The sequence below is a fragment of the Schistocerca gregaria genome, unplaced genomic scaffold (genome assembly GCF_023897955.1).
Source record: "Schistocerca gregaria isolate iqSchGreg1 unplaced genomic scaffold, iqSchGreg1.2 ptg000514l, whole genome shotgun sequence".
Lineage (NCBI taxonomy): Eukaryota > Metazoa > Arthropoda > Insecta > Orthoptera > Acrididae > Schistocerca > Schistocerca gregaria.
Genome location: NW_026061915.1, coordinates 876716 through 895877, shown reverse-complemented (window position 1 = coordinate 895877; position 19162 = coordinate 876716). Strand labels below are relative to the sequence as shown.

The following is a 19162-nucleotide window of genomic DNA, read 5'->3' as shown; positions in this document are numbered from 1 at the left end:
CTCATCCAGAAACGCACCCTCTCGAAATCTGGCGAGCAAGCTACACCGCGATGAAGAGCGGCTCTCTTGCAGAGTCTGGCACTTGAGTTTGTCAAACATCTCCGTAACGCTATCACGGTTACCAAATAACCCTGTGACGAAACGAGCCGCTCTTCTTTGAATCTTCTCTATCTCCTCCGCAAACCCGATCTGGTACGGATCCCACACTGATGAGCAATACTCAAGTATAGGTCGAACGAGTGTTTTGTAAGCCACCTCCTTTGTTGATGAACTACAGTTTCTAAGGACTCTCCCAATGGATCTCAACCTGGTACGCGCCTTACCAACAGTTAATTTTATATGATCATTCCATTTCAAATCGATCCGCACGCATACTCCGAGATATTTTACAGAAGTAACTGCTACCAGTGTTTGATCCGCTATCATATAATCATACAATAAAGGATCCTTCTTTCTATGTATTCGCAATACATTACATTTGTATATGTTAAGGGTCAGTTTCCACTCCCTGCACCAAGGGCCTATTCGCTGCAGATCTTCCGGCATTTCGCTACAATTTTCTAATGCTGCAACTTCTGTGTATGCTACAGAATCATCCGCGAAAAACCGCATGGAATTCCGACACTATCTACTACCTCATTTATATATATATATTGTGAAAAGTAATGGTCCCATAACACTCCCCTGTGGCACGCCAGATATTATTTTAACGTCTGTAGACGTCTCTCCAGTGATAAAAACATGCTGTGTTCTGTTTGTTAAAACTCTTCAATCCAGCCACAGAGCTGGTCTGATATTCCGTGGGCTCTTACCTTATTTATCAGGCGACAGTGCGGAACTGTATCGAACGCCTTCTGGAAGTCGAGAAAAATAGCATCTACCTGGGAGCCTGTATCTAATATTTTCTGGGTCTCATGAACAAATAAAGTGAGTTGGGTCTCACACGATGGATGTTTCCGGAATCCATGTTGATTCCTACAGAGTAGATTCTGGGTTTCCAAAAACGACATGATACTCGAGCAAAAAACATGTTCTAAAATTCTACAACAGATCGACGTCAGAGATATAGGTCTATAGTTTTGCGCATCTGCTCTACGACCCTTCTTGAAGACTCGGACTACCTGTGCTCTTTTCCAATCATTTGGAGCCTTCCGTTCCCCTAGAGACTTGCGGTACACGGCTGTTAAAAGGGAGGGCAAGTTCTTTCGCGTACTGTGTAGAATCGAATTGGTACCCCGTCAGGTCCAGTGGACTTTCCTCTGTTGAGTGATTCCAGTTGCTTTTCTACTCCTTGGACACTTATTTCGATGTCAGCCATTTTCTCGTTTGTGCTAGGATTTAGAGAAGGAACTGCAGTGCGGTCTTCCTCTATGAAACATCTTTGGAAAAAGGTGTTTAGTATTTCAGCTTTACGCCTGTCATCCTCTGTTTCAATGCCATCATCACCCCGGAGTGTCTGGACATGCTGTTTCCAACCACTTACTGATTTAAATTGAGACCAGAACTTTCTAGGATATTCTGTCAAGTCGGTACATAGAATTTTACTTTCGAATTCACTGAACGCTTCACGCATAGCCCTCCTTACGCTAACTTTGACATCGTTTAGCTTCTGTTTGTCTGAGAGGTTTTGGCTGCGTTTATACTTGGAGTGAAGCTGTCTTTGCTTTCGCAGTAGTTTCCTAACTTTGTTGTTGAACCACGGTGGGTTTATCCCGTCCCTCACAGTTTTACTCTACACGTACCTGTCTAAAACGCATTTTACGATTGCCTTGAACTTTTTCCAAAAATACTCAACATTGTCAGTGTCAGAACAGAAATTTTCGTTTTGATCTGTTAGGTAGACTGAAATCTGCCTTCTATTACCCTTGCTAAACACGTAAGCCTTCCTCCCTCTTTTTATATTCCTATTAACTTCCATATTCAGGGATGTTGCAACAGCCTTATGATCACTAATCCCTGTTCTGCACATACAGAGTCGAAAAGTTTGGGTCTGTTTGTTATCAGTAGGTCCTAGATGTCATCTCCACGAGTCGGTTCTCTGTTTAATTGCATGAGGTAATTTTCGGATAGCGCACTCAGTATAATGTCACTCGACGCTCTGTCCCTACGACCCATCCTAAACATCTGAGTGTCCCAGTCTATATCTGGTAAATTGAAATCTCTACCTAAGACTATAACATGCTGAGAAAATTGATGAGAAATGTATTCCAAATTTTCTCTCAGTTGTTCTGCCGCTAATGCTGCTGGGTCGGGAGTTCGGTAAAAGGAGCCAATTATTAACCTAGCTCGGCTGTTGCGTGTAACCTCCACCCATAATAATTCACAGGAACTATCCACTTCTACTTCACTACAGGATAAACTTCTACTAACAGCGACTAACTCTCCACCACCGGTTGCATGCAATCTATCCTTTATATCTGTCTGTACCTTTGTAAAAATTTCGGCAGAATTTCTCTCTGGTTTCAGCCAGCATTCTGTACCTATAACGATTTCAGCTTCGGTACTTTCTATCAGCGCTTGAAGTTCCGGTACTTTACCAACGCAGCTTCGACAGTTTACCATTACAATACCGATTGCTGCTTGGTCCCCTCATGTCCTGCTTTGCCCCGAACTCGTTGAGGCTGCCGCCCTTTTTGTACTTGCCCAATGCCATCTAACCTAAAAAACCGCCCAGCTCACGCCACACAACCCCTGCTACCCGTGTAGCCGCTTGTTGCGTGTAGTTGACTCCTGACCTATCCAGCGGAACCCGAAACCCCACCACCCTATGGCTTAAGTCGAGGAATCTGCAGCCCACACGGTCACAGAACAATCTCAGCCTCTGATTCAGACCCTTTACTCAGCTCTTTACCAAAGGCCCGCAGTCAGTCCTGTCGACGATGCTGCAGATGGTGAGCGGTGAGCTCTGCTTTCATCCGGCTAGCGAGACTGGCAGTCTTCACCAAATCAGATAGCCAGGAAGGGTTTCCTCCGATCCATAGCGACACACATCATTGGTGTCGACATGAGCGACCACCTGCAAATGGGTGCAACCTGTACCCTTCATGGCATCCGGAAGGACCCTTTCCACATCTGGAATGACTCACCCCGGTATGCACACGGATTGCACATTGGTTTTCTTCCCCTCTCTTGCTGCCATATCCCTAAGGGGCCCCATTACGCGCCTGACGTTGGAGCTCCCAACTACCAGTAAGACCACCCTCTGCGACTGCTCGGATCTTGCAGACTGAGGGGCAACCCCTGGAACAGGACAAGCAGCCACGTCAGGCCGAAGATCAGTATCGGCCTGAGACAGCCCCGGAATTGCGCCCTTCTGAGCTCAGCTTGATTCCTGACGTGAAGGTAGCGTTCTCGCTTTCCGCGTCTGGGTTCCCGGGTTCGATTCACGGCGGGGTCAGGGATTTTGTCTGCCTCGTGATGGCTGGGTGTTTTGTGATGTCCTTAGGTTAGTTAGGTTTAAGTAGTTCTAAGTTCTAGGGGACTGATGACCATAGATGTTAAGACCCATAGTGCTCAGAGCCATTTGAACCATTTGTCGAACTTTGGGGTATTCGGTTCGGAGCTGTTATGGAGATACGTCAGACAATAGACCGCTCCATTCGAACTACCTATACAACTGGCGTAGTTAGAGGTATCTTGCTCTTTCGACATCACTGGCGATGGCTTATATACATGAGCTGTTCAAAAAATATCCGACCTTTTTTAATTGTTGAAATCAACAATGGTATCAGGGCGCGCATGGGCTCATGTTTTCAGGCATATTTAGCACACATACCTGATTTTCTCCACTACTTCGGAACACTTGCAAGTCGTACACGTTGGATTTAGTATTCTGAGCAAAATGACGTCTTTACATCACATTTGGCTCCAAGCTTGGCGATTCTCAAGTTGAAACCATCGTGTGTTTGTGGACAAAGTAATGGGTACTGCAGGGCTAAAGGAGTGGTACAACCATTTCAAAGGTAGCCGCTAATCAATGAAGACAGAAGCCAGTTAAGGTACGCCCGCAATATCCGCAAATCAGGTCGTTACTGATCCCGCAATATTGCTGGTGAAGCAGAATGGACGAATCACTATCAGAGAAGTTGTAGTCTAATCTAAAAGCCGTAAAGTCAACTAACTAACTAGGTGTTACAATAACTAACGTCCGCCCGCGGTAGCTGAGTGGTCAGCACGACAGACTGTCAATCCTAAAAGACCGGCTTAGATTCCCGGCTGGGTCGGAGATTTTCTCCGCTCAGGGACTGGGTGTTGTGTTGTACTAATCATCATTTCATCCCCATCGACGCGCAAGTCGCCGAAGTGGCGTCAAATCGAAAGACTTGCACCAGGCGAACGATCTACCCGATGGGAGGCCCTCGTCACACGCCATTATTATTATACAATAACGAACAACTTAAATTGGAAAGAACACATAGAAAATGTTGCGGTTAAGGCTAACCGAAGACTGCGTTTTATTGGCACAACACTTAGAAAACGTAACAGACCTACAAAGGACACTGCCTACACTACGCTTGTCCGTCCTCTTTTAGAATACTGCTGGGAAATGTGGGATCCTTAAAAGATCGGACTGACGGAGTAGATCGAAAAAGTCCAAAGAAAGGCAGCACGTCCTCCTATTATCGCGAAATATGAGAGAGTGTGTCACACAAATGATACAGGATTTTGGCTGGACATCATTAAAAGAAAAGCGTTTTTCTTTGCGACGGAATCTTCTCACGAAATTCCAATCACCAACTTTTTCCTCCGAATGCGAAAATATTTTGTTGACACCGACCTACGTAGGGAGAAACGACCACAACGATAAAATAAGGGAAGTCAGAGCTCGTATGGAAAGACACAGGTGATCATTCTTTCCGGGTGCTATGCGAGATTGGAATAATAGAGACTTGTGAAGGTGGTTCGATGAACAACCTGCCAGGCACTTATATGTGATTTGCAGAGTATCCATGTAGATGCAAGTATAGGTGGTCACATTTTTACTATCCCCTGTATGTGCATATCGCTTCACACGACCTTTGTTACCTCAATGTCGATATCGGCATCATTTTCGAAATATGTGAGCTTTCTTATATTATCTGTAATGTTAATATACAACATGAACAGTAAGGCTCCCAACACGCTTCCCTCTGGCACAAGTGGTTACTTTTACACGTATAGATGAACTCTCCATTTAGGATGAGATGATGTGTCCTCCCTACAAAAATATTTTATTGGCCGTACTTTATACGGTGCAGGCAAATGGTCAACTACAATTGCTGTTTACTGTGAGGTAACCTCTAGCGTATCAGAAGCAGTTTAGGAACATTTTTTCAAATGAGTATACGCACTCGTATTTCGGCAGGTGCACAGTTTTGCCATTTCAATTTTTGCACGTTTCACAGATACCTTTTCGAAAATTTCGAGCAAAACAAATCGAAATCTTTATTACATCATGAAACAATGAAGAAGCAAATGCAGGTTTGTTCGCAAGCCCGAAGCAACATCTGGTACAAGAATCATGGATTTTAATAAAGTAGCTGTCGATAGGTTTTTTTCGTTGCTTACAGATGTAACTGACAATCCCAAACTAATGACTTCTCAAATAACTAATTGTGATGGAACAGGCGTCTCGGTTAATGCTAAAAACTAATCGAACATCGCAGCTTGCAAAGGGAACCGTCCAGTGCGATCGTTAACATCTGCAGAAAGGGGCGAAACTGCAACCAGCCTCATTAGTACGTCAGCAAGCGGAGCTGACATTCCTCCTACGATTATTTTTCCACGAAAGAAGAAGCAGAAAGAATTTGAGTTAGGACAGGCAGCAGGAGGTTGCGCTGAGGTCCACAGCACAGCATGTATGGCCACAGAGTCCTTCTTTGTATGGTTTCCACAATTAGTGGTATTTTCTAAGGCATCAAAGCAGGTCCCAGTTCTCCTTATATCAGATGGCCACTCAGCACATACCACGAACATTGACGTTATGGACTACGCGAGGGAGAGTGGCGTTTCTTTACCACCACATTGCTCTCACAGACTTCAGCCGCTTGATGTTTGTTTTACAAATCCTCGTTATAGTGATCAGCTTCGAAAATGGCTACGGAACCATGCAGCGAAAGTCGTAACTATCTTTGAAATTTCAACGCTTTTTGGTTCAGCTTTCGTCTAAAGCGCAACAATGAAAACCGCTATTAAAGGTTTCGAAGCTACTGCAATATGGCCCACGGACCCATCCATATTCACGAGGCACACTTCCTCCCGGCACACACAACTGACAGCGGACGTGATAGGCCGTCAGATAAAGAGGTTATTATATCTGAACAATTGGAATTGCCTTCACCTAGCACACCAGCTGAAAAAGACGACTCAAACGGGCTGGATAATCAAGGGGACGAGGTTTCAGCGAATTGTTACAATGAACTGCCGCCTAAGAATAACAAAGTTATTGGGGCTAATTGTTCTAATCTTGGGTGCTCTTGGATGACAACTGACAACACAACCTCCTCATTTCATATTTCACCTGAGATTCTGATTTTCTTGTCAAAAGTTAACGAAAGCAAGAAAAGAGCGAGACTGAAAAGGGGGAACAACGTTGTTTTAACTGATTCGCCGTACAAAAAAAGAGTTAAAAGTCATTAATGGGAGAAATAGAAAAAAGAACATTGACAAAGAAGAAAGAGCAAACAGAAAACTTTCTGCAAAAGAGAATAAAATTAAGAACTCAAAAAAGAGAGAAAGATTCTGAAGGTAAATGGAAAAAAGGAGAGAGAATACAATACTAACGAGAGTGATTATGAGGAAAGTTCTGACTGTCAGTGTGTATATTGTGGTGGGTTATATTCAAAATCAGTTGGAAGTTGGGTCGCTTGTTCCACCTGCAAAAAACTGACACACGATTCTTGTGCAGGAATAGATAGCGAAGATGATGAGTGTCTCCCCGTGTGTGTGAATTTTGTAAACAGCCTCAAGAAAAGGATACGATTCATGAAAACTGTAGTTTGACATTAATACTCACTTTAAACTAAAAAAAATAACGAGCAAGCCAATATTTTCTGCATTTCGGATAATTTTATACGTTTTTGTAATCACTTGTATTTACCACCCCATTCTGCCGCGTGCAAATGTTATAAATTTCTGTTTTTGAGTGAGAAAATATTGTTGTTTTATTTTATGGCAATGTTCTTGTATTTTTGTGATTAATACATCATAATGTGTTCATATAAAAATTTGTAACTCTCTTATTTATCAATTTTGTACATTTAATCAAAGTTTTCAACTGTGTACCCCATTATACCTTGGATTCCCCAACGTGTCGGATAAGAAAGATAAAAATACAATCACTACTCGTTTCTTCAACGACAATTTAAGCTGTGTTCTGTGGTTCCTCCCAGAGTTCATCACGATATATTCCGAAAAAAATCATAGTTAACGAACATTATAAATTGCTCTAGAAACGAAGGCAATCGCAGTTAACATTTAATAAGGCCACTGGTATCCTTCGAAATGCAACTAATCAACGTCATGCAGAACGTCGTGGGTCACAACGGATGGGTGGAATCGAAATATGACATTTACCCACGATCGCTTCTTTTTGTCAATTTGTGCCATTAATTTCTCTGCTCCCTAATCTGATTTCGTATCTCCCCATCAGCTATTCGATCAAAACTTTTTTAGCATTCTTCTACACCACCACATTTCGGAAGTTTCTAGTCGTCTCCTGTTTGGGGAACCAGGCATGTTAACTACTGATTCGCAATATATTTATTCCGAAAGGCAAAAGGAACCCCGAAAACAATGAAAATAATTTTGTTTATTGGTGATTGTACCAGTTTTATTTACACTTAGTGTGAATATGAAAGTATTTTAGTCCAAATCCGTATTTGAAGGTTCTAAATGTCGGTTTAAATGGCAGCTTGCTATGTAAGACATGCCCACTTGTTTCTCTGTGCCATCTCTTCTTTGAGATGATAAGCCTAGGGACATTTTACCCGTAGCTTTGAGCTTTCACCTATTGAATACATTTTTTCTTGTCTCGTAGTCAGTTGTTTGCTAGAGTAATAACGTTTCTGAACAAAACAAATGCCAAGATCTACCCACAAAGTTTTCGAAAGAAGTTCTAGAAGACTTGCAAGAAATAAAAAAGTAAATATCATGAAACAAATGTTATGTTTATGTACAGCATGCGTACTATTGGAAAGTGAAAGAAACTATGAATTTAAATGAGTGCATGTACGACGGTAAGTGCAATACAACTTTAAATTTTCCGTAACTTTTCTAACTAAATGTACCTTTCCTCTCAAACCATTTATCCCAGAACCATGGAATTCTAACGACCAGTTTTCTTACTCGAGGGCATGAAGAGTCGAGGGATATGAAAGGGAAGCAGTGGTTGGGAAGAGAGTGAGACAGGGTTGTAGCCTATCCCCCATGTTATTCAATCTGTTTGCTGAGCAAGCAGTAAAGGAAACAAAAGAAAACTTCGGAGTAGGAATTAAAAACCATGGAGAAATTGTATTATAATGAACACTATGGTCTTTTAATTTTTGAAATTTGCCCGCAAAACCTGTCTTTCAAAATTTTTCTAAAAATTTCACTATTAATATATTATTCATGAAAAATTGTCAGCTTGTTGGAAAATAGTGGAAATGCATGTAAGAAATGTTTTGTGTTTTACCGTTAATATAACACAACTTAGGATAAGGGTCATATAAATAGATCAGTTAACTGGTGGAGATGGAAGATACGTTCTCCCCGTGAATATTGTGTTTAAAAACAAATGAATATTTTCAAATCAACAGCTCATTTCATGAAGTCATAACTAGAAGTGAATAATCTCCACAAAAATTGGTAAGTTAATTACTTTGGTGCAAGAAAGTCTCCATCATTAAGGAGAACGATGTTTTCAATAACTTGCCGGCAGCCATAAAAAGCTTTACTACTGACAGATTTCAGTTTACGAGGAGCCTAAAGGATTTCTTGCTAACCATCTCTTCCGACACCATTAATGAATTGAATTACTTAGTAGAACAAGCGCGCGCGCGCGCGATTGAGTGTGTGTGTGTGTGTGTGTGTGTGTGTGTGTGTGTGTGAGAGAGAGAGAGAGAGAGAGAGAGAGAGAGAGAGAGAGAGAGAGAGAGAGAGAGAGAGAGAGAGAGAGAGAGAGAGGGGGGGGGGGTCAAATAATACGTGTACCATCAGAAGTGTGACCAAATTTTCATTCCTCGTTCATGATCAGTCCATTTGCGGTCTGTGGATAATAAATTAGCATATTATTTTCCCATTGAGTATCTCCCCATTATGGATCAATTTCAATGGATAGTACATATAATCTAACCCTCTTGTCTGCCCCACTTCTGTTGAAGGTTACACATGAGACAAATACCTTGTTGTTGTTGTTGTTGTTGTCTTCAGTCCACAAACTGGTTTGATGTAGCTCTCCATGCTACTGTATCGTGTGGAAGCTTCATCTCCCAGTACCAACTGCAACCTACATCCTTGTGAATCTGCTTAGTGTATTCATCTCCTGGTCTCCCTCCTCGATTTTTACCCTTCACGTTGCCCTCCAATATTAAATTGGTGATTCCTTAATGTCTCAGAACGTGTCCTACCATCCGACCCCATCTTCTAGTCAAGTTGTGCCACAAAGTTCTCTTCTCCAGTATCCTATTCAATACCTCCACATTAGTTATGTGATCTACCCATCTAATCTTCAGCATTCTTCTGTAGCACCACATTTCGAAAGCTTCTATTCTCTTCTTGTTCAAACTATTTATTGTCCATTATTCACTTCCATACGTGGCTACACTCCATACAAATACTCGGAGAAAAGACTTCCTGATACCTAAAGCTATACTCGATGTTAACAAATTTTTCTTCTTTAGAAACACTTTTCTTACCATTGACAGTCGACATTTTAAATCACTCCTAATGCGTACTCCCAGATAATTTATGGAATTAACTGCTTCCAGTTGCTGACCTGCTATTTTGTAGCTAAATGATAAGGGACCTATCGTTCTATGTATTCGCATCACATTACACTTGTCTACATTGAGATTCAATTGCCATTCCGTGCACCATGCGTAAATTCGCTGCAGATCCTCCTGCATATCAGTACAATTTTCCATTATTGCAACCTCTCGATACACCACAGCATCATCTGCAAAAAGCCTCAGAGACTTTCCGATGTCACTCACCAGGTCATTTATGAATATTGTGAATAGCAACGGCCCTATGACACTCCCGTGCGGCACACCTGAAATCACTCTTACTTCGGAAGACTTCTCTCCATTGAGAATGACATGCTGCGTTCTGTTATCTAGGAACTCCTCGATCCAAGCACACAACTGATCTGATAGTCCGTATGCTCCTACTTTGTTAATTAAACGACTGTGGGGTACTGTGTCAAACGCCTTGCGGAAGTCAAGAAACACGGCATCTACCTGTGAACCCGTGTCTAAGACCCTCTGAGTCTCGTGGACGAATAGCGCGAGCTGGGTTTCACACGGCCGTCTTTTTCGAAACCCATGCTGATTCCTACAGAGTAGATTTCTAGTCTCCAGAAAAGTCATTATACTCGAACATAATACGTGTTCCAAAATTCTACAACTAATCGACGTTAGAGATATAGGTCTATAGTTCTGCACATCTGTTCGACGTCCCTTATTGAAAACGGGGATGACCTGTGCCCTTTTCCAATCCTTTGGAACGCTTCGCTATTCTAGGGACCTACGGTACACCGCTGCAAGAAGGGGGGCAAGTTCCTTCGCGTACACTGTGTAAAACCGAACTGGTATCCCATCAGGACCAGCGGCCTTTCCTCTTTTGAGCGGTTTTAATTGTTTCTCTATTCCTCTGTCGTCTATTTCGATATCTACCATTTTGTCAACTATGCGACTTCAAGAGAAGGAAGCACAGTGCAGTCTTCCTCTGTGAAACAGCTTTGGAAGAAGACATTTAGTATTTGGCCTTTAGTCTGTCATCCTCTGTTTCAGTACCATTTTGGCCACAGAGTGTCTGGACATTTTGTTTTGATCCACCTACCGCTTTGACATAGGACCAAAATTTCTTACGATTTTCTGCCAATTCAGTACATAGAACTTTACTTTCGAATTCACTGAAAGCCTCTCGCAAAACCCTCCTCACACTACATTTCGCTTCGCGTAATTTTTGTTTGTCTGCAAGGCTTTGGCTATGTTTATGTTTGCTGTGAAGTTCCCTTTGCTTCCGCAGCAGTTTTCTAACTCGGTTGTTGTACCACGGTGGCTCTTTTCCATTTCTTACGATCTTGCTTGGCACATACTCATCTAACGCATATTGTACGATGGTTTGAACTTTGTCCACTGATCCTCAACACTATCTGTACTTGAGACAAAACTTTTGTGTTGAGCCGTCAGGTACTCTGTAATCTGCTTTTTGTCACTTTTGCTAAACAGAAAAATCTTATTACCTTTTTTAATATTTCTATTTACGGCTGAAATCGTCGTTGCAGTAACTGCTTTATGATCGCTGATTCCCTGTTCTGCATTAACTGATTCAAATAGTTCGGGTCTGTTTGTCACCAGAACGTCTAATATATTATCGCCACGAGTCGGTTCTCTGTTTAACTGCTCAAGGTAGTTTTCAGATAAAGCACTTAAAAATATTTCACTAGATTCTTTGTCCCTGCCACCCGTTATGAACGTTTGAGTCTCCCAGTCTATATCCAGCAAATTAAAATCTCCACCCAGAACTATAACATGGTGGGGAAATCTACTCGAAATATTTTCCAAATTATTCTTCTGGTGCTGAGCCACAACAGCTGCTGAGCCTGCGGGCCTATAGAGACATCCAATTACCATGTCTGAGCCTGCTTTAACCGTGACCTTCACCCAAATCATTTCACAATTAGAATCTCCGTCAATTTCCTTCGATACTATTGCACTTCTTATCGCTGTAAACACGCCTCCCCCTTTACTGTCCAGCCTTTCTCTGCGATATACATTCTAATCGGAGTTTAGGATTTCATTACTGTTTACATGTGGTTTCAGCCAACTTTCTGTCCCTAGTACTATATGGGCGTTGTGACCGTTTATTAATGAGAGCAGTTCTGGGACCTTTCTATAGACGCTCCTGCAGTTTACTATTAGCACATTAATATTGTTATTCCCTGTCGCATTTTGCCTACTCCTGCCTTGCCGCGTCTCAGGAGGCGTCTTGTCGGGCCTAGGGAGGGAATTCTCTAACCTAATAAAAAGCCCATGTGCACTCCACACGTACTCCGCTACCCTCGTAGCCGCTTCCGGCGTGTAGTGCACGGCTGACCTATTCAGGGGGACCATACATTTCTCCACCCCATTGCGGAGGTCGAGAAATTTGCACCCCAGCTCTCCGAAGAATCGTCTGAGCCACTGGTTTAAGCCTTCCACTCGGATCCAAACCAGAGGACCGCGATCGGTTCTGGGAACGATACTACAAATAGTTAGCTCTGATTCCACCCCGCGAGCGAGGCTTTCCGCCTTCACCAACTCCGCCAACCGCCTGTACGAACTGAGGATGACCTCTGAACCCAGACGGCAGGAGTCATTGGTGCCGACATCAACAACAATTTGCAGTCGGGTGCACCCAGTGCTCTCTATCGCCGCCGGTAGGGCCCCCTCCACATCTCGGATGAGACCCCCCGGCAAGCACACAGAGTGAACACTGGCCTTCTTCCCGACCTTTCCGCTATTTCCCTAAGGGGCTCCATCACCAGCCTAACGTTGGAGCTCCCAATAACTAATAAACCCCTCCCCCCGTGTGCCTGCTCGGACCTTGCTGAAGGAGCAGCCACATGTCCATTCACAGGCAGAGCGGGCGATGCCACACGGCCAGCCTCCACATTGACCCTCCGCCTCGTGCGCCGCGAACGCCGCTGAACCCGCGACTCCCCTTGGGGAGAGGGTGGCCAGCCGCGCCCGGTACCCGCGAAGATGTCTCGACAGCAGGGACAGTGGGTGAAGCATCTAACACCTGGGGTGCACCATGCGACGCACTAGACTCCCCACTGCCGCTACACTCCGAGGCAGCAAAAGCAAAAACACACGGAAGAAGAAGTGACAAGTAAGAAAAATACAGTTAATACTTAAATTAAGGTAGCTCGCTGCACAGCAGACGTGAAGCAGACGGCGGTTAGGGCGACACATGAACTTACAACATAAAAGTAATAACAGATAAAAATACATGTTCATGAACCTGAGAGAAAATCAGTCCATAAGTTTAAGCAAACGCTATCAGCAGTACAATGAGAATCAGCTTAATTTTTCAATTAACTCCTCGACAGAATGGAAGGAGTGACCCATGAGGAAACACTCCAGTTTCGATTTGAAAGCGCGTGGATTACTGCTAAGATTTTTGAATTCGAGTGGCAGCTTATTGAAAATGGATGCAGCAGTATACTGCACACATTTTTGCACAAGAGTTAAGGAAGTCCGATCCAAATGGAGGTTTGATTTCTCCCGAGTATTAACCGAGTGAAAGCTGCTTATTGTTGGAAATAAACTAATATTGGTAACAAGAAACGACAATAAGGAATATACATATTGAGAGGCCAATGTCAAAATACCCAGACTCCCTGAACAGAGGTCGACAAGAGGTTCGTGAACTCACACCACTTTTTGCCCGAACCTCTCGTTTCTGAGCCAAAAATATCCTTCTAGAATGGGAAGAGTTACCCAAAAACATAATACCATACGACATAAGTGAATGGAAATAAGCAAAGTAGACTAATTTACTTGGCGAAGTATCACTCACTTTCGGTACCGTTCGAATAGTGAAAATGGCAGTATTAAGTCTTTGAACAAGATCCTGAACGTGGGCTTTCCACAACACCTTACTATTTATTTGAACACCTAGGAATTTGAACCGTTCAGTTTCACTAATCATATGCCTATGCTGTGATATTAAAACGTCAGGTTTTGTTGAATTGTGTGTTAGAAACTGTAAAAACTGAATCTTACTGTGATTTAACGTTAGTTTATTTTCTACAAGCCATGGACTGAGGTCATGTACTGCACTACTTGAAACGGAGTCAATGTTGCACACAACATCCTTTACTACCAAGCTAGTGTCATCAGCAAACAAAAATATTTTAGAGTTACCCGTAATACTTGAGGGCATATCATTTATATAAATAAGGAACTATAGCGGCCCCAACACTGATCCATGAGGAACCCCCTCCCCCTTGACAGTACACCACTCAGATCCCCCATCACACTGTATTACGTTCCCCCATTCCTGTAGATCGTTCCCTAATGCTCTTCCTGAAACACTCTAAAACTTCTGATTCTGTCAGTTCTTTCAGGTCCCATCTCCTTAAATTCCCACCTTTTTCCAGTTTCTTCAGTTTTAATCTACAGTTCATAATCAATATATTGTGATCAGAGTTCACATTTGCCCCTGGAAATGTCATACAATTTAAAATATGGTTCCTAAATCTCTGTCTTACCATTATATAATCTATATGAAATATTGCAGTATCTCCAGGTCTCTTCCACGTATACAATCTTCTTTCATGATTTTTGAACCAAGTGTTAGTTATGATTAAGTTATGCTCTGGGCAAAAGCCTACCAGGCGGCTTCCTCTTTAATTTTTTACCCCCATTCCATATTCACCTACTACGTTTCCTTTTCTTCCATTTCCTACTGTCGAATTCCAGTCACCCATTAATATTAAATTTTCATCTCCCATCACTATCTGAATGATTTCTTTTATCTCATCACACATTCCATCAATTTCTTCATCATCTGAGGACTACTTTTACGACTTTGGTAGGCGTGGGATTCGTGGCTATCTTGGCCACAACAATGCGTTCACTATGCTGTATGTAGTAGCTTACCCGCATTCCTATTTTTATTAATTATTAGACCTACTCATGCATTAGCTTCATATTAGCCTTCCTAATACTTAAATCTATATCCGATGTTAACAATGACGCCGGTGGATGGACTATCACGAAATTACTGACCGTCGAGAATGTCACAAATATAACCGACAAGCTAATGGGCCCTTCACAGGAAAAGGTTTTTTGCCAGAAAATGGGGAAAACTGAAACCCAGCAAATGAGTAAAAAAGTGTATATTCACTAACAAAAAAAATAGTGTACGCACACAACTTACACAACAATAGTCTGGGATTACTCTATTACGTAATACAGTTTTTGTGATTGTATCTTGCAGCTTTAGTTATTTTTAATTAAAAGAGGCTTTAAAAGGACAGAAAGAACGTGTTGGACTACGCTAGAGATCGTTCTGTTAGCACAGTCTTTACTTTGTAATCACTTTCGTTGACTTCGGCAACTCTCAACAGAAATCTCCAACCTAACCGAGACAATGTGCTACGATACAGCCGAGATCATGACAAGAGAATGGGCTACATCACACTCGAAGTAAATGTATATAGGTAAGGATCCCCATGACCTGTATACGTCTGTTATAAAAAATCTCCAAGCCACTCTCCTCAAATAGACCGCAATCTTCTCTTGACCTGCAACTGTTACTATTTCAGAATTGAAAACCAGATTCAAAGAAAATTTGGCTACAAGGCACAAAACTAGAAAAATAAAAATAATAAAAGTGAGAACGTGAAACATGTGAGCAATAACCATAAACAGGAGATTTTACAGAAAATAAAATTGAGAATGGAAATTATTAATATTATCGACCGTTTAGGAACTCTAGGCTACGAAAGGGATGAAAACACATATCGAATAAGTGGTGGAAGAGTTAGTGTGTTTTAAGATTAAATCCAAACAAGAATTAGAGAAAAACATATCGACGCAAGGCCTCTATTACGAAAAATTGCTAAATCTCGAGACAAATTGTGTCCTTCTGTATTTGATGAAATGTTTTGGCCCCTAGTACGGATGAAACAGTATCTGCAATATCAACAGGAACTTCGGATATGTGTTTCATATTTCATCCAAGCCTGCAGTCTATAAATATTTAAACAAAATACTATAACAAAATACCACTACAGGGGAATTACTTACGGAGTAGTTCTTGGTAAAGAAACACAGGACACAATTACGTATGTGGGCTTAATACGAACTACAACTGTGTTTATAAATCGCTATAGTTGCCTTGGACTAACGACGAGCGAATATCAATATAACCTGTACGCTTTTCAAAGCTGTTATCCATGATAAAGCTAAACCACGTATCGCGAACAAAATACTATTTAACACCGAAACAATGATATTAGCTGACAATGGGCACAGACTTTAGTCAATGGGCACTGTTGAAAATTTGTGCCAGACCAGGATTAGCACCCGAGTCCCCTGGTTACTAGGGAGAGGCAATGATCACTGTGTCCGAATTACACAGTGGTCAACAGAATATCACGAACTGCTCGAGCATGCCGTTCGTTAGATCCAAATTCTCAATTTCTCCATAGACTGCTAATGCACTGCTCCTTGAACATAATCCTCCTCCCCTTAATTATACAGTACATGGCCAAAAAACAGACACCGAATATATGCAAACTTGGCCTTACGAACATTGCAGACGTCGTCTATGTAACATACGTCAAACTTCAAAGAATTTACCAATTCGTTGCATTGTTTACTATAGACCACAAATCAAGTAACGTAAAAAAAGCACTGCGTCTATTGAGATCATGATTCAGAGTTTAAAAAAAACTAATAAGTCGCCTACATATTACAGTTGCTGCCAAAAGAGGAGAACCATTATTTTCCCACAAAAGGAAATAAAGTTAAAATGACGCTTCTATTTCGGTTAGTTTATGCGGTTACTAAAATTTGCCGTGAAAGTTACATAGTGGACTCTACCCTCCCCCCACCAGAAACGTAGTTATCGTGGCTGTTGTGAGACTTTTGTACACAGTTAGAGAAAGTGTGTTAAATGTGGCGCGGACGGAAACACTAGGCTACGCTACAGGGCAATCTGCTCGCACAACGTTTAGTCGGCATTCATAATCGTTGGCGTAAACAACTCTCAATCAAATTACCACTTTCCAACCTAACTTAGATCTCGGGCTACACTACCAATCGGCCTGTCATCACAACCAAATATTCATTGAGTGGGGGTGGGGGGATTTCCTGTATCTCTAGGAAAAACTGTCAGTTTTGTCAGACTCAACAGCAAGATTTACCAATGGTAAACACTTTTTAGACGGCTCGTAATTTTAGAATAGTCCTCTTCGTCTTACTTGGCATAAATTGTTCGCTGGCGTCCCAGCAGCTAGCTCCCTCAGTGTCTGCTTCTGCCATCGCACCACGCCAGTCTGCTGTTGTCCAAGCAGACCGAACGCACCGCACATCCGACACCTTCGGAACCACTCACTGGCCACTTAGCAACTGAGCGGAACACTGTTTACATCGTGAAAGGAAAACTATGCAAAGATGTACACTTAAATGGCACGACTGAGTAGCACACACACAGTAATATCTGAGGAATGTCCTTCGACACGCGCAGAACGTACAGCGTCTCTGAAAAAAAATCTAGTGACTATATTCCGGCGTTACGGCCAGGTTCTCATACAAATGAGCAAAAAAGGGTAAATTTGAAATTTTTTTTGAGACAATGAAAATACATTCGAACGATCTGTTTGGGAATTACGAGTGACAATACTATGAGCTTAATTTTAGATTTTCAATAAAAAATGGCGCCCGTAATTATGATTTGATCAAGGGCTTGCGAGACTGGAGTACGCAGAGTGCGTGCAGTGTGGCACCTCAGATGTTACCTGAATTCAAAAATGGGTAACATCAGTTGATACTACATTATTTCTCTGAACTTGAAAATGGATAACATCAGTCGATAATACATAAAATTAATGGGAGCGCATATCTAACCGCAATGAAACAACCTTAAATTTAACGATACAGTGCTAATTCGAACTTTGAGTTCGATTTTGAGGGGTTTGTTTCACTCCTTATGCCTACACAAAAATTAGTTAATATTAACAAATGTCATATTATAGCTATAAGTTCCTATGAAAAGTGTTTACTTTTAGGGGTCAGAGGTAGAAGTTAAGAGATCGAACCACTTTTAATTTATGCTGCATGCCGTTCTGAGAAAATCGTTACTCGAAAAAAAAAAGTGTTCAAAGTTTAGGGAAAACATTTAGTTATATTATTACTTCGATTTGCATGAACTGAGTGTTACACATATATTCTTAATGTCGCTGAAAACGAATCTGAAGTCAGATTTTCAATATTCAAAACAGCTAATCCAATACGGAGCGCAAACGATTATGTTTTGACCAATTTTTACCAAAAATGTATTTTCGTTATTTACGTTTAGTCAGCAATTCAAGGAGTATTTATCAGCCCTTCCTCTACCTCTGATTGTTCCTAGACAGCAACTTCCTGTTCTTCTTGGCAGGAAAAGCCGATCTGTCTAAGCTGGATATGCAGCACTCGGCAGCCTGCACTTGATATTCGTCCGGATTTTCGGTGAGTATGTTTGCATGCATTCTGCAGTATGAATCCTTTTGAGCACGTGAGACACGGGACAAGTTATCATCTACATCTATATGGATACCCTGCAAAACACATTTAAGTGCCTGGCAAAGGGTTCATCGAATCACCTACACAACTGATAATTAATTGAAACCCTCAGCTGCCGACAGGTGTTGTTGATATACTTCGATGGGGACAGCTGAAAAGTGTGCCGCTACTGGGACTCGAACCCAGGATCTCCTGCTTACAAGGCAGACGCTCAATCCATCTGAGCTATCGAGGGCACAAATGAACAGCACGACTGCAGGAATTTATCCCTCGCACGCTTCCCGTGAGACTCACACCCCGAACCGCCCACAATCCGATTACGTAATGTACTTAATAGGTATTTGTCCATCCACTCATTACAGGCTCACACTAAGGTGACGATTCCCGTAAGATTTCCGGTAGCCTGTGCGCATTCGCACAGACGAAGGTCAATGGCTGGGTGACGTTTAACCATAGATATGAAGATAGTAACTGTTCTAGAAAGAACAGGCGCCACTGACGACCGTACAGCTCTTCTAGAATACATGATAGACTGGCCGATGTGGCCGAGCGGTTGTAGGCACTTCAGTCGGGAGCCACGCGACCGCTACGGTCGCAGGTTCAAATCCTGCCTCGAGCATGGATGTGTGTGATGTCCTTAATTTAGTTACGTTTAAGTCGTTCTAAGTTCTAGGAAACTGATGACCTCAGATGTTAAG

The 19162-nt window shown here is 42.1% G+C and overlaps 1 non-coding gene across 1 annotated transcript; it reads right to left on the bottom strand.

Moving 5' to 3' along the window:
* Positions 1-18625: 18625 nt before the first annotated feature.
* Trnat-ugu (transfer RNA threonine (anticodon UGU)) lies at positions 18626-18700 on the bottom strand. Its single transcript has one exon. It is a non-coding gene; the product is annotated as a tRNA-Thr (tRNA).
* Positions 18701-19162: the final 462 nt, after the last annotated feature.